Here is a 13,786-nt window from a genome sequence, read left to right as displayed (position 1 = left end):
CTTTTTTTTTTTTTTTTTTCCCTTGTTTAGACAGGGTCTCACTCTGTCTCCCAGGCTGGAGTGCAGCAGCATGATCTCAGCTTACTGCAACCTCCTGGGTTCAAGTGATTTAGCTGCCACAGTCTCCCGAGCAGCTGGGACTACAGGTGTGAGCCACCATGCCTGGCTAAGTTTTTTTTAAATTTATTTTTATTTTTAGTAGAGACAGGGTTTCACCATGTTGGCCAGGCTGGTTTTGAACTCCTAAGCTCAAATGATCTGTCCTCCTCAGTCTCCCAAGATGCTGAGGATTATAGGTATGAACAACCATGCCTGGCCACGTATAAGCAAGTTTTTGTGTGCAGATTGTGAAAGACGTGAACTCCTGCTTTTGCTCAGTCATAGATGTCATTGTAATAAAGCTCAAATTAAGAAAAATTTACTATATTAGTGTTTCTGCAAATGTTCTAAGGTGTGTATGTGTGTATACAAATAGAAACATACACACACCTGTATACATAAATGCACATACACACCCCTTAATTTCTTCATTCTTCTGTTTAATATAAAAAAAAAGGATGGCTCTGTATTGTTATAATTAAAAATTCATAAATGTTTTGAGGCAAGATTCTCTTTATTGCTTTTCTTATGAATGTTGTAACACAGCATCCCTGGAGTTAAAGCTAATATTAATGGCTTCTTACATGGCTCAGGTTCACAGCGGCAGTAATTCCTCTGTTACTATCAACATAAAGTAACCAATTTCACTTGATAGCCCTTACCTAAATGCTAGCATTTAAATAATGCCTATTATTTCTGAAATGAAATTTCACAGGGGAAAAAAGTTGGTGACAGATGTCTCACTGTCAATTGATGGCTCATTACTCCTGCAGCACATGCCTGTGTAGGATAGGATTCTGCAAAGCCTCTTCTGACACCCTGTTCTGTGCCACAGTAAGGAAGGGAGAAAACAGAAAGGCCCACTTTTAAGGTACAAACACGTATTAAATCTGACGACCAAGCTATGCAGCTTTCCACTGTGCTATGGCTGCAGAAGAGTCATCTCTGAACTGTGAATTTTCTGTGTGTTACTTCTTAGCTATAAATACCTTGGTGGTTTGGCATCAGAGGGGAAGAAGCTATTCCCTTGTGCGTGGATTTGCTTGTTATTTGAATATGTCACTCTTAAGCCATGGAACTTAATACACACATAAGCAGTGTGGTTAGCCATCCTCCGAGTATACTTTATGCTTGGAAATAGTAGGATTCCGAAGGTGGGACTTTGAACATTATTCAGGTACTGGACAGGGCGCGGACTGGGGAGGCAGTTTCGAACGTCTTCTGTACTCTGCTGCGTCTGTGTATGTGGAATGGGCCTGGACTGTCGCCCTTTTGGTTTCTGTGTGTTTTTCCCTCTCCCTTCCTTGGTTGTCACTGTTGCTTATTGCGTCCGTCGGTGTGGGTTGTCTGGCACAGCCTCAGAGTGTCCGGCTAGCATGAGGCCAAGAACACGGGTTTTGGCGTCTCGTATTATTAGCAGTGTGACTCGTCTTGAGCAAGCTGACTGACTGCTGCAGGCTTGGCGTTCCTCATCTGGATACTCACCGGGATCCAGTCTCTTTCGCACGCGGTCATTCCAGAACACGCCTTCCTGGCTCTGGAGTACCTGACACGGTGCTTAGCACAGGGTAGGTGGGTAGGAGTAGCTGTTAGGTGGCAGTCCCAGGACTGATGGTTTGGCTTCCTTGGTCTGCCAGGGCCTGGAAAACCAGAACATCTAAATTGTTAAGGCTGACTCGAAATAAACAAATGCATACCCGGCTTGGGGAAGACAGGTGCCTTTGTCTAAATTTCCTGGCCGGATCTCTCTCTCTCTCTCTCTCTCTCTCTCTCCCTCCCTCTCTTTTTTTTCCAACATGTTTCAGAAACAGTCTTAGCTTTCCCCTTGTTGTCAGACATTTTCCGGGATGGTGAAATGTAACAATTCCCCAGATGAATAAAGGTATACTTACATTAAAACCATAGCAAATCCAAACCAGAAACCACTCAGTAGAGTCAGCATAAGCCCTGCTCATTCCACAGTGAAGGAAGCCGGGGAAGGCAGGAGTGCGCAGGGACCTCGGGAGGCCACGGGCAGCACTGACAGGGAGGGGGTGATTGGCTCAGTTGCTCCTGTTGACAGAGGGAAACCTGTTACCTTGTAATTCTCAGGACCTGAGGGGTTTGGTAATAAGCTGGCTGAAGTGCCGTATAAGAGCTACCCACCCTGCTGGGCTTTCTAACTTTCTGACCTGGTCTGTTTCCAAGGTGCTTTTATGAGGCTATTTTTATATAATCCTTTTCTTAAAAAAACATTATGGCAAGGCAGGGCAAAATTGTAGAAATTAGTCTTGGAGAAAAGTGGCTTCTACTTCTTGGTATTGTCCTAGTGGAGTGTCTTGGGGAGTGGGGAAGGGATTCAGTTTCTCCCATTTCTGCTTCAGTTTTCACACCAAAGCCCACTTGCCTATCTGGGCGTGGACAGAGGCAGAGATGGAGCTTGGCCCAGCTGCGGCAGCTGGCCCTGGGGCCGCCAGGCCAGCGGACTAGTTAGAAGCCCCTAGGTCAGGTCACCCTCAATTTTAAACTTATTTTTGATGGTCAACATGATAATCTTTAGGATCAGACCGACTTTTGTTAGAGTCCTGGCATTGCCACTTACTGGCTGGGTGACCTGGACCAAGTTGCATCTGTGACCATTGTTCCCTCCTACTGGAACTGGCATTTGTAGCTCTTTTGCTTGTTATACTACATATAAGGTGCTTAATACACTACCTGGCTCTTAGGGTTCAGAAAATGCTAGTTCCTCCTAGAAGGTGCTGTTATCTTTGATGCTGCCACCATTCTCATCTTATAAAAATGTCAGCTCATTTGTCACCTTTCTAAAACATGTGGAGACGGTTTTCCTACACTCAGCTTCTTAGTTCAGCATTCCGTGAGATCCCTCCTGTGTGGCTTGCTGCCCATCTTTCTCCTTCCCTTGTTTTCTTGCACACTTCTGCAGGATCCACTGTGCTTCGGGGAGCAGGACCACAGTCATCCCTGTCCTCGTGGAGCTCTGAGAGTAGTGGGAGGCTCGGTGGCAAGCAGGGGCACGGTGCCCCATGAAAGCAGCGGCAGGGCAGGGGCAGCAGAGGGAGCGTCCTCTCAGTTCTTTCTTGGAGGGATTGTTCCCTCTGGTGCTTGCCTGTCTGTCTTTATGGCTGCCAGCTGCCCTTCCCTTTGCTGGACTCCTCCGCAGCCTGTACTCAGCAGTTCCTACGTGGCGGCCGTCGTGTCAGGCACTGGGGACACCTGGGTGAATGTGATCCAGGGCTCTGCCCTGGGGAATGCAGGATGTGCCGCCACAGCCCCTGCACTTCTGCTGCCTTTGGACACACTTTCTTGTATTCGGGACTTTGCTAACTCCCAGATGTCCTCTGCGCATCTCAAAGTCCATCCTTCATTCGCATCTTCGTCCACTGCCGCCTCCTGAAAGCTTTCCTGAGCCCTTCAAGTAGAATTAATTATGCCACTCCTACCATACATTGCCTTGCTTATATTCTGTTACAATAACACTTACCTCACTTGGCTTTGTATTATTCAACAATCAAACATTTACATCACATTGACATGCCAGTCACCGTGCAGGCACATGAATAATCCATGAACCCTGTCCTGAGGAGCTCACAGCTCAGTGTAGGAGGCAGACGTGTGCACTGAATTGAACTGAATTCCAACTGCACATCCTGTATTATTTCTGCTGCATGTTGAGTAACCACAGTGAATGGATTTACTGGTGTGTCTCCTAGAAAGACATTGAAATTCCTGAATGACTAAAAGTCATTCAACTTGCTGGCCCCTCCTATACATGATTGCAGTGGCTTTCTTGTATGGTTCAGCATTTTACACATTTTTAGGGTCATGCTGGAGAAGTTTACAAAACAAGTTGATCTTAAGACAAAGTGAAATGCCTTTTAATCAGCTCTGTGAGACCTGACGTGTTCAGCTCCTCGGGAGCATGGATGGGAAATAAATAACGCAGGAAGGGCAGAGGGAATGAAGGTGTCTGGGCTGCCATTTGGGAGCTCCTGAAAATCAGATTCCCAGGTAGTTGTTTGGGGCCTTTGGTATGTCGTGGCCCTGTAAAAAATGAGGAAAATGCATTTCCACTTCTTACAATGGAATTGCAGCACAATTTCACAGGCTTTTAGGATTAAGCAGGTGAACTTACGAAGGGGTGGGTGTGAAGCAGAGTGCTGAATCCTGGCTGTACCCACTTCTGCATGGCCTCAGCAGCTTCCCTAAAATGGATGTGATAGCAGGACCTAGTCAGAGAATCGGTCTATGGACTTAATGAGACAAGATGTACAAGTCTTAGTACCTGGTTTGTGGGAGGACTCCATAGAGGTTAGCTGGCCGGTGATGGTGATTTAAGTAACATCAGCTAGCATGCAAAATATTTGTCTCCTCCCCCTTCTTTCCTTTCGGGTTGTGTTTGGCAGGTACCCCCCCACAGTAAAAATAGATGTTATTTCTTTAGTTTCATGTCTCCATTACAAGTCACTCCTCCTGATGTGTTCTGTGGCCATGACCATGGCAAAGCGTGGTAGGCATCGCACAGTTCATTTTGACAGGGTGTGTAAGAAATGAAAAGCCATCCCAACAGGCAAGAACTGTGCTGTCATGATAGTGTTTGAATTTAGTTGTAAACTTCGATCCACTACTGATAGCTGAAAGAATGAGGTACTTTATATAGGTCCGGGACCCTAGCAGGTCCACCTTTTACTTCCAGCTGCTAGGACAGCAAGTCTTCTTTCAGTTATATGCTACTCTGGCTTGGGGAATTAATTCAGCAAGCAGTTATTGAACCTGTTCTATGTGTAACGGTATTGTACATCTTACAGAAATTTTTAGATTGAGAGAAGCCTCATCTCTCATCTGGTCCCAGCTTTTGGTGGCTTCTTCTAAGCTCCTCCCATACCACATCTTCCTATAATTAGAGACAACCTCCCCAGAGGTGACGGGCAGCATCTTCCTTATCTCTGTCCCTAGAACCTAGCAGAGCGCCTGCCATGAGGATACTTTAAGGCTGTGCGGTAAATGTCCATTGAGTAAAGGAAATGGGCAGCAATAGAATGTAAAAACCAAGTCTCATCACAGTGCTGCAGCGAAGACAGAGGACTTTTGCCTGTATGAACTAGGCAGGTCCTGTGTGCCAGGGTGCTGTGGAAAGCCTTTACATTGTCTCATTCTGTCTTCACATCACGTGTAACATGGTCTCCATGTACTGACAGGGCATCTTGGGATGACAGAGGACATGTCACTGCCCATGTTGAAAGAGCTGGTAAGATGGCAGGGTTAGGACTCAGATTCACGTGTGTCTGACCCCAAAACTTGTGTGCTTGGCCATTATATTTTCTTTTCTGCCATCTCTTTTCAAAGTACTCTCTCCCATCACCTTCACGAGGCTCTCCATGTGAGTGCGCTCCACCCAGTTACGATTCTGGTTGGGTTCACGACTTCAGATGAGGGGAGAGAGGCAGTTTGGTTTTCGCCAGTCCTGGATCTCACTCTTGGTTCTGTTACTTATTACCTGTTGGGCTTTGGGTAAGTTGCTTAAACGCTTTTAGTTGCCTCTCTGATAAACACGGACAATGTAGCTAATGTGAAGTTAAAAGATGGGACTTAATAGGTGGTCGTTTCAGTTATTGTCTTGTGTTCTTTCTTCTTCCTCCAGAGTGGCCCTTAGGTAAGTTCTGCCTTCACTTGGCAAGCCAAGTTAGCACAGGTAGTAGAAAGGAGAGGCAGAACTTACCTAATTAGTTTGGGCTAGTGGTTTTCATTAGCCTGGGCACATTTTGTGTAGGCATTTAATCACCTACCAATTTGCATGGCTGCTGCAGAGTTAATCCATCACTTCAGAGGAGTTTATTCAGCTGGCAGAGTTGAGTCTGGGGACTTAAACAGCGATACAGATGCACCTTTTGATTGTTGTCCTCATCACCAGTTCACACGATTCCCTGGTCCTCTTGTTGGACGCCACTGAAAGCATCAGCATTGGCTCAGAACCCACTTCAATCTCTTGGGTGAGCCATGGTCCTTCGCAAGGTCAATCTTGCATGTGGATTTGCGGGCCAGATTCATGGGCTTCTCGCTGTACTAAAGTGGACGATGGCAGGTAGGGTGGTGAGCTGAGACTCACGTGAAATGTTAGCATGGTTTTATATCTGTGCATGTGTGTGTACAGGGGTGTGTGTGTGTTTGTTTATAAAGAGTAACATATACTTATTGCTGAAAATTTTAAAAATATAAAACAATTTGAAACTACCCATGATCTCATGACTCAGACAAACAAGAGCAGATAGGTATGTTTTCTTCTTTTTTGTTGTAACTGTTTGCATGTAGTTAGAATTAATCATGCAGTCACTGTGGTATTCTGCTTTTTTCATGTAGCTCTTTTCCATCTGTTCTAAGGGTGATGTCTGGGTACACGTACGCATTCAGCCTCGTGCACTGTTGAGTGTGTGCCGAGGGCCAAGCCCTGTGCGCCACTGCATGGGAAGGGGTGCTGCTGGCTGCTCACCCTAATGTGCACTCACTGAATGCCAGGCACAGTGTTAGACACTCTGCAGGAATCACACTTCGTCCATGCAGCTCTGGTGAAGGCTTGTGAAGATGATCTAGTTAGAAGGAGACTGGGGCTTGAGGAGTGGGAGGAGTAACTAGCATTGGTTGAGTACTTATTCTAAGCCAGGTGTTTTTGGAAGCATTTCACTTCTGTCAACTCGTTGATTGTGCATGACAATCGTTTTATAGATGAGTAAACTAAGATACAGAGACCTTTAGTCACGTACGGAAGGATAGCTGGCTGGAGCCAGGATGTGAACCCAGCCCTTTGCAGCGGGGGGTTGTAACTAGCACACACTCTGCGTCCTGAGGTGGTGGGATTCAGAGGCAGGGTCTGGTCCCTGCCTTCTATTTCTGCCTGTTTGGTGGAAGAGTAAGCTGCTTGGTACCAGGGTGGTGTTCCTCTCGAAGAGCATGTGCTGGACCCCAGAGGAGTGATGTGGGGTGGGAAGGCATTATAGGAAAGGAGCCTCCAAGGTGGGTTGTGAAGGATGTGTAGAGTTTCTGTATTTGAAAAAGCAGTCGGGGCATTCCTGGCAGAGGGAGTGATGTGTGCCAGCTGGTAATTAGGGCACAGGGATGAAGGGTGGGGAAGGAGAGCAGCGGTGAGGAGACTCCTGGGTGCCTGTCCCGCGACATTGCCGTCATGTGCTGGTGCATCTGGAGATTAGCCTGAGAGCCCTCTGGCTGCTTCCGTGGGGCGGGCTGTGCTGCCACAGGACAGGACCCGAAGGGGTGGCTGGTTCTTGGGGCAGTGTTTCAGCAGTGCTCTGACAGGACACTGAAGAGGGAGGCTCTGCAGGGCCTTAGTGTCGCAGCTGTGTTGGAGGGTGACAGGGTGGTTGGCCAGTCCCCATGCAGCCCTGGGATAGCCATTTAAAGAAGTTGCCACTCACTTCTGATGCTGTTGAGGCCTCGGGCCCTGGCCCCCAGCAGGCAGGCCCCACTGCTTTTCTGTGCTAGTTTCGTGTGGCCTGGCCTCTCCTATCCCATTCCATCCTGAACTGATTGACTGTATTGAAAAGCAAAGACAGAGTGCCGTTTATGAATCCATTGGGCATGTATATATAGAATGTCAGTTCTGGGAGGATCTTGGTTCTGTAAATGGTTTGGAAGGGAAAGCAAGAGCATCCATTTTGGGGTCAGGTGCTGGCAGAATCCCTCGAGAATATACCTAGCAGGCAGTGTGCATTTCTGGACTATGGTTTAGACAAGAGGTCAGGAAAATTTATAATATTTAATGTGTTTTCCAGACTAAGTCAGTGCCACATGCTCCAAGAATAAAAGGATTATTAGCAAACGTCTAAACTCCTGACATTCTATAGATGATTAGAGAGGAAGAAGATGGCAAGAGCAGTGTGTGTTGAGGAGTTTTGAGTGTAATGTCAAATCCGTTGTGTGTGCCAGGGAGCGTGTGAATGCAGAGAACAAGGGCAGAAGCAGCCGCACAGGGTCATCCTACCTGTTCTGAACTTTGCCAAGCCCTCTTGTGCCCTCAGGCCTTGTGTCAATGGTGGTCTTGCCAGGGAGTTTCCCTGGCCCTCCAGAGTTGGGCACCTGTGTCTGTCGTGAGCTGTCCGGTACCCAAGATGGACTGACCCAGTCACGACACTTTGTTGTCTTGGGTCTAGTTTCCTGCCTAATTTCTGTGTCTTCTGTCAGACCATGAGCCCGGGGAGAGCGGTCACTGACTTGTTTGCCCACTGATGTGTTGTTTTGTGCCCACTACAGAGCTCAACACAGAGCAGACACTCCATAAATATTTATCTGAAGAACGACTACTTACTTTGCCAAAGGACATTGACGTGGTCCTCCTCACACTCACATCCCAGTGAGAGCTACAGACAGAAAGATCAACTCACCAGAGTGCTGGTGTCTGTCCTGGAGGCATGTGCAGGTGTTTCAGGCCTGGCAGGAGGGCCTCCAACCTCAGAGCGAGGGGTGGGGTGGTTGTATATCTGAGTGGATTCCCTGGACCTGGGTATTCAAGTGCTCTAGAAAATCCAGCCAGGCAGAGAAGGTAGGGGAAGGCATTTCCAGTATGGGCACATGATGGGGCAGAGGTCTGGACTTGAGCAAGCATTTGGCATATTCAGGGACCCCCGGTGTTAGGAGTCTATTGGAGGCATCACCAGATGTCAGCTTCTGAAAGGGCGCATGCTTTCTCCCGCCCTCCCTGTGCGCTCACACTGCGTGGGGTCCTTTTCCTCACTTCTTGGCTCCTGTTATAAGAGGCTTCTTTTCAGATCAAGGTGGGTCTAAAGTGGTGTCATCAGGATGGTACCTCCGAGTGCCATTGGAGGAGAAATAGAAGGAAGGTAGACAGGTTGTCTCAGTACAGAAGAGGCCCAGGCTGACGTGGGCGCTGTTGCTTGGAGAAGAGGCAGCAGTTGCATTCTGAGCTGCCAGAGGATGGGGGTACAGTGACTGACTGTGAGGGCCAGGGTTCGGTTCCTGACTCCAGGACAGCCTAGCTTTGTACCCTTAGGAAAGCTACTTGATCTCTCTGAACTCCAGTTTGCTCATTAGATGATGTGGATATTGCTGATGTATGGAGATTTTGGGAGGAACGTATGCCCTGCACTACAGTGATACTCATGCCTCCTCTGTTGTTAGCATATGAACTTCAGACAGTGCCTGCCACAGAGGTGGAGCTTAAACACCACAATACTTATTGGAACTATCCCATCATGGAAGTAGCAGGCATGGAGGGCTATGAGCCCCATCAATGGTGGTGTTCTTTGCCAAACCTGAATAATTATAAGAACAGACACTGAACTGAGATTCACTGGGCACTGTGCCTATCCTAAGTACTCTGTATGGTTTAAATCCACTAACCCTCATAGGAGCCCTAGAAGTAGGTACTGTTATTTCTCCCGCTTTACTTGTAAAAGAAGGGGAAGCTGAGACCCCATGAAAGTAACATGGCCAAGGGCAAGCTAGGAAGGCGAGGAGCCGGGGTTTGAAGCCAGGCCTGTAGTTTCAGTTTTGTTTCACCACAGCTTCTGCAGCTGCTCACAGATGCACCAGCCCCTCCAGAAGAGCACAGTAGAAAGGGGCTCCAGCGTCTTGTGGGAGGATAGAGTCTCAGAATACACAGAGTGGCAACCAGGTGGAACCAGGCGGGCCTGCCCGGGGCCCTGTGTAGAGGAGGTCACATCGAGCAGGTAGAGAACTGGCATGGCCTGAGAGGACAGGTGGGAAGGAAGGACGCCAGTTACCTGTCTTACTAATGAGCCAAGATGTCCTGAGATACCTTCTGAAGAAGCGAGAAGAAAGATGCACCCCAGTTGACGACACGGCTTTGTGTCAGACTCCCCTTTTCCTTCTGCTTTCTCACCTGTAAGATGGCTTTGAGGTTCTTGTCCCGTTTGGAGACAGATCTTTGTTTTTTCTCTGACTGAGTGACTTACCTTCTAAAGGATAAGTCACATATGTGAGTATCCACACATTCCCCTGAGCAACTGAGGGCCAAATGTTGTGTGTTGAAGTGGGTTTCCAGACAGTAACCTGTTATCATCATGAAATACCAATGCGACCAGTGCTTTGTCCCCGAAGCTTGGCTGAAGTGTTTAGATTTTTATCCTGTAATTAGAGTGCCTAGAATTGGATATGACGCACTGTCTTCTGCTGCCGGTGGTGCTTGTTGACCCATTCCATCTCTCACTTTGAGTTTTGGATAGTACTTCCCTCCAATTCTCCATTTCCCTTTCGGTCACTAAATTCTCATAAGAATCTCATCCAGTGCCACAGCTTCTTTTTTAGGGGATGGGGATGGAGTCTTGCTCTGTTGCACAGGCTGGAGTGCAATGGCTTGACCTTACCTCACTGCAACTTCCATCTCCTGGGTTCAAGTAATTCTCCTGCCTTGGCTTATAGGTATGAGCCACAATGCCAGCTAATTTTTTCTATTTTTAGTAGAGACGAGGTTTCACGACGTTGCCCAAGCTGGTCTTGAACTCCTGGCCTCAGGTGATCCACCCACCTTGGCCTCCCAGGGTGCTGAGATTACAGGTGTGAGCCACTGCATCCAGCCCACAGCTTCTCAAAACCATCTGAACATAGGGAGTCATTCTTCAGACTGTCATTAAAGTTGACTTTCCAGGAACCAGCCCTCTCAACAGTTCAGTCATCCTTTTCCCAACTATTTGTCTTTTCCCAGATCATTCTGAAATAATGTGATAATATTACACCATCTAAGGTGGTAGACTGGGTGATGCTGAAGGGCAGCTAATATTTATTGAGCATCTGTGATATGCCAAGTCTTCCACTGACAGCTGAATGACCTGTTACGTATGCTCACCTCCTTCCATGATTTCACTGGTTGTTGGGAGGATTAAGTGAGCTAACACCTGGAGTGTCTGGCACATGTGAGGTGTTCTGTGAATGACTATGTAAATAAATGAATGCGATGTGGTTTCTAAACACTTTTGCAGGACGCTGTCCCCTGATCTGTCTCTGTGTTAGTATCCTTCTTTTTTTTTTTTTTTTTTTTTTTTTTGAGACGGAGTTTCGCTCTTGTTACCCCAGGCTGGAGTGCAATGGCGCGATCTCGGCTCACCGCAACCTCCGCCTCCCGGGTTCAGGCAATTCTCCTGCCTCAGCCTCCTGAGTAGCTGGGATTACAGGCACGCGCCACCATGCCCAGCTAATTTTTTGTATTTTTAGTAGAGACGGGGTTTCACCATGTTGACCGGGATGGTCTCGATCTCTTGACCTCGTGATCCACCCGCCTCGGCCTCCCAAAGTGCTGGGATTACAGGCTGAGCCACCGCGCCCGGCCCGTTAGTATCCTTCTTTAAGGAAGCACGGAGACATTAACGCTGTCTGTCAGACGTGCTCCAGAGGGAGCTTGGCCCGTTCCGCAGGACTGTGCCGTGGTCGAGCACACCTCCGCCCAGGAGGGTGGCTGCTTATTTTGAAGCTCAGTTTGTCCTTGTGTTCCAGAGTTAGCACACCGCGTATCTTTTTTCTTTCATGGGGATTTTAGTCTTCCACAGAGCTCCTGTGAGGTTGATTCTGGGTTCTCTGACCAGGACTTTATATTTTAATTTCACCATGAAATATCTTCACGTGGGAGTTGAATGTGGCTTTGGAATCATTTGGATCTAGGATTCTGGATCGATTCTGTAGCTTGTGACTGTAGATAAGTTACTTAGTCTCTCTAAAACTGTCTCCTTATTCAGACTGCAGAACTTTAGCATAGAGAACGGGTTCCCAGAAAGGGGATGGTGGAAAAGCAGCAGGTTGCTCCAGCCTCCTAGGCTGCAGGGGCACCAGGAAGAGGATCTTCGCACAGCCCGGAAGCTGGGCACTTCCTGGTGGGAGGACGGCCCCGTGGTCATGGCCTCCTGACCCTTGTGTTGGTCAGGAGGGTTTCTTGCCTTACCGTGTGGGGACAGCCAAACACCTAGCACATGACACAGGACAGGTGCACCCAACAGCAGTTCATTGGTCACAGACACTCACAGCTGGAGAAGGAGGAGACCGTGCCATGTACATCCACGTGGGCCTGCACTCAGGAAAAGAGAGAGCAGCTGCTCAGGGGCTGGGGGAGGTGGGCTTTGGAGTGTGGAGAGGGAGGCTGCCCCAGGCTTCCCGGGGAGGATGTGACTGGCTTATTTCAATCTCTCCCAGGCTGTGGGGCACTGATACCCACCGCTCAGGACACAGTGCTGCATCTGCTTCCCGTGTGCACCTAGAGGGCCTACTCAGCTGAGGGACCCTGTATCTGCAGGAGCAGAGTCGTGAGCGGACTTAAAGTGAGGCCGTTTGGGGCCCTCTGGTTTCGCTGGATATCAAGGCAGCATGTCATACTCTCCCTGGGTTGTAGGAGCTGGAGCTGCGGAGGGACGCAGCAACTCCAGGGGGACCAGCGGTGGCCTCCCTGTGTCCCCTTCCAGTCCCCCTTCCTCCAGTGTTCCCTGAAGTTCTTACAGTGCCCTGGTCTTCCTGGTGCTTTTACAGATAGTACTTTGTTGAATTTGTAAAATAACCCTGTGGTGTAGTAATTGTTACCCTGTTTTACACATGAAGAAACCTGGACTCCAAGGGATTGTTATTCTCCATGGCACTCAAGTTAGTCAGTGTCAAAGAGGCACCAAAGTCATGTGACTTTAACATTCAAGACTTTTTATTAAAGACCATGATGTATTTGCAAGAAAGCAAGGGAAACACCTTTCATGAAGGCCCTTCCCAAGGTGCCAACCTTAATTCTGTGTTGATTTTATTTTATGTATTTATTTTTTGAGGCAGAGTCTTGCTCCAGTGCCCAGGCTGGAGTGCAGTGGCACAATCTTGGCTCACCGCAACCTCCACCACCTGCCAGGTTCAAGCAATTCTCCTGCCTCAGCCTCCCAGTACCTGGGAGTACAGGTGCATGCTACCACACCCAGCTAATTTTTTTTGTATTTTTAGTAGAGACAGGGTTTCACCATGCTGGCCAGGCTGGTCTTGAACTCCTGACCTTGTGATCTGCCTGCTTCAGCCTCCCAAAGTGCTGCGATTACAGGCGTGAGCCACTGCACCTGGCTATTTTATTTTATTTTTTTTGTTTTTTGAGATGGAGTCTTGCTCTGTCACCCAGGTTGGTGTGCAGTGGTGCGATCTTGGCTCATTGCAACTTCCACCTCCTGGGTTCAAGCAGTTCTACCTCAGCCTTCTGAGTAGCTGGGATTACAGGTGTATGCTGCCACGCCGACTAATTTTTGTATTTTTTGTAGAGATGGGGTTTTGCCATGTTGTCTGGGCTGGTCTCAAACTCCTGAACTCAAGTCATTCATCCTCCCTCGGCCTCCCAAAGTGTTGGGATTGCAAGTGTGAGCCACTGCATCCGGCTTGGGTTTTGATTTTGTATTCTCTTTTTCTGAAGAGGTGTCTCATATTGAATATATACTTTCCCTACTACACTTGGATCTGTTTCTCTTTAAGGTGATATAATGCAGAAAATATGCATTGTGGAGAAATTTAGTTTAACTCTGATTTCGTTTATAAGAGCAAAACAGCATTTATTTGGTCAGTGAGAAGGAGTTGCTCACTAAGGAGTCAGGATGGCTTGGCCTGGGCTCGGTGCCTCTAGAGATGAGTGGTTCTTCCTCGCTGTGCCTCGTTCACCAGCGGGGTGATCGCCTTGCAACACTCCTTGGTTCTGGAATGTTCT

At 48.1% G+C, this 13,786-nt stretch overlaps 1 protein-coding gene across 4 annotated transcripts in view; it reads left to right on the top strand.

The window, feature by feature from the left end:
• Nucleotides 1–13,786, top strand: part of TRAPPC9 (trafficking protein particle complex subunit 9) — a 722,918-nt gene that overhangs the window by 188,731 nt on the left and 520,401 nt on the right. The window lies entirely within an intron of this gene.

The sequence above is a fragment of the Saimiri boliviensis genome, chromosome 15 (genome assembly GCF_048565385.1).
Source record: "Saimiri boliviensis isolate mSaiBol1 chromosome 15, mSaiBol1.pri, whole genome shotgun sequence".
Taxonomy (NCBI): Eukaryota; Metazoa; Chordata; class Mammalia; order Primates; family Cebidae; genus Saimiri; species Saimiri boliviensis.
Note: the sequence above shows the minus strand (reverse complement) of the source record. Positions and strands in the feature narration are given on the sequence as shown.